Here is a 3,041-nt window from a genome sequence, read left to right on the forward strand (position 1 = left end):
GCATCCAAGAGGGGAAAAAGGAGACATATGTAAAACTTTAGACAATAAATAAATTTAAAAAAATAGTATCAAGGATAATAATGTGAAATTTAGGACAATGAGCTTTTTGTATATATTTAGTTTGTAATGAATTATGTCAGTAAGACACATACTAGTAATTAGACAGATTTTGTGTGTTGCAATATTTATGATTAGAGTGAAGGATTAAGGTTGAGCCAAGAGGTAAACATCCCAGAAAAAAAGTTTGTGGTCACTGTTCACAAAATGTTCTGGTGCATTATCCCAATAGTATTATATTTACAAGGTCATAAGTTATTAATGGTCTGGATCTACTTCCAGAAATATGCTGGAAGCGCAGGCTACCTCTACCTGGACTAGGATCCATTGCCCTCTGAGGCAGGCCGACTATATTCCATTGCATAAGTATAGAAAAAAATATACCAGTGAACCTTCGTCAGAATTTTGGCAAGCATCCCCCATGCAAGGTGCATAGCAGAATTTGTTTGGAACAAGTCTCTTTGTTCCTAATTTACTTAATACTTTCCAGAATAACTCTTCTTGGAGTTTTATATTTTCTACATGTAGCTGACAGGACAGAAATTTGGTTAGCTCAAGCACTAACTACATGCAGACATTATCCTCTCTCTTATCAAAGGTTTACCCAGGCAGCTTTTGCTGCAGTGGTGCTTCATAGAAAAATACCTCCTAGATCTCAGTTGATAGCAAACCACAAACATTTTTTTATCTCATTCACAGTTCTGTGAGATGGTATGGCTGCTCTGCTGGGTGGGTCTGCTCCATATGCCTGCTTATCTGGACACCAAAGTTGAAGGAATAGCTTCCACGCAGGATGTGCTATTATTATGATGAGAACTGGAGTGTAATAAGGCTGGTAGAAATGTTAATGCCCCTTAAAGCCTTCCTTAGCACCTGGTATACTGTTCCTTCTTCCCATATTCCACTGTTCATAGTAACTAGGTCATATGCCCAAATGGCAAAACTGACATTGATGGGGCTTCCATACTATTCTCTTCCTATGGGGGAGGAGGAGAAGAAAGTCAATATTTGCTGAATAATAATATAATCTCTTTATCTCAGTTATGGATGCACCTTACCCTTGTATTCAGAATCAACTCATAGCATTTTTGAGGAGAATACCCTAAAAGGCATCATATTTAAAGTCCAGGTTCTTGAACTAGCATCTACAGCATGCCCAGAGTTATTTATATTTTCTTGGGAACACACACACACACACACACACACACACACACACACCTTAAAGGTGAAACAAGACCAGGATGACAGCAATAAACAATCATATTTGGAAATGTGAAAAGTGGGAGGCATACAGCAGTCACTGGTTTATAACAATTCTGAATTCCCACTGAGCAAATGTCCCTTATGAAAATGCTCATAAAAGCAACTCCAAGTCTCAGAGGCTTTCAACCAGAAACATTTGTTTCTCACACCATCAAATGTGTTTCTGTACAATCTGACCTGGTCTGCAGATCAGCTACATAGAGTTTCTCCAGGTAGTAAGTCAGGCTCAGAACTGCCCCATATGTCTTCTTACTCAAAGCCCCCGGATGAGAGAGCAACTACTGTCTAGGGCAGTGGTCGGCAAACTGTGGCTCGTGAGCCACATGCGGCTCTTTGGCCCCTTGAGTGTGGTATGGCTCTTCCACAAAATACCATGTGCAGGTGCGCATGTACAGTGCGATTGAAACTTCGTGGCCCATGCACAGAAGTCGGTATTTTGTGGAAGAGCCACACTCAAGGGGCCAAAGAGCCGCATGTGGCTCGCAAGCCACAGTTTGCCGACCACTGGTCTAGGGCTTAGTGCTCCATCATGGTGAGCAGGAGTGCAAGTGGATTAGGGAAAATGTGTACTGTCACATGTGCCCATGTCTCATGAGCTAAGTCATGTGTCCACACCCAATGTTTATAATACACTCCTCCCATGGCAGGAGGAGGGGGAGAGAATATTTGCTAAACAATAATAGCATCTACCACAGGATGAGATATGTTTTAGAAAGTATTCCCTCTTTCAGAGGAGCCCAGTGAAAAGAATCTTTCCTAATATTGGAAGATCCCAGTGAGTAGTTCAGTGTTCTAAAATGTAAATTATTCTGTAAGCAGAAGAATAAGTTATGCTCACCCATTGGATAAACTTAAAGTAGATAGAAGTACATAAATTCCACTTTGCACATAAAGCTAAATAACATATAGTTCAACAGAAAATTGGAAATCAGTTTGAATTACAAAAAAAAAGGCAAAGAGATAGAATGATACAGATGAATTCCACATAAATATGGACAAATTCAATAAGGTAATCCATAATTCTTTCTCAACCTGTGCTGCCTTAATGGAAAAAATAGATAATTCCCAAGGAACCAAAGTAGGTTCATTTGAGAAACCAATGCTAGATGTGCACAGAAGAATTTTAGCAGAAAAATTCTGTGGGAAGAATGAATGAAGTTACAAAATTTTAGATCCATGGTTAGGGAAGTTACAAGTCTGTCTGAGAATTGGCTGTCTTTCTGAATAAAGTTGTAACAATATTTCCAAACAACCAACTACTGGAGTTAACATCAGAACACCAGGATCTCAATTTAGTTAAAACTATACTTTCATCAGGGATTATGATAAGTCTCCCAGAGACTTAGAACAGAGTGTGAAGAGTTAACACCAGTTCATATTGCCATGGCTTCAAGGGAAGGAAACTGGGACAGGGCTTGTCCAAACATGGCTATGTGGGCATGAGAGGCATATTCTTTTGCATTACAAATCACAACCCCACACCAGTGGATCCACAGAAATCAAATGCTCAGTCCCTGTGGATACATGGATGTTACAGTCATGTTACAAAGTCAGATTTTACATACTTTCTGAACAGGTCCATTTTTATTTCTTAAGGCCATATTTGCCTGCTGGATTTCTAACTCCAGCTCATAGCCACTTTGATGGATAAGAAGACACTAAGGAAGAGATCATAAGGCTAAAGAAATCACACAGCTGGCCAAGTTTTTCTAGAAAAACAC

The sequence above is a fragment of the Myotis brandtii genome, unplaced genomic scaffold (assembly GCF_000412655.1).
Source record: "Myotis brandtii unplaced genomic scaffold, ASM41265v1 scaffold185, whole genome shotgun sequence".
Lineage (NCBI taxonomy): Eukaryota > Metazoa > Chordata > Mammalia > Chiroptera > Vespertilionidae > Myotis > Myotis brandtii.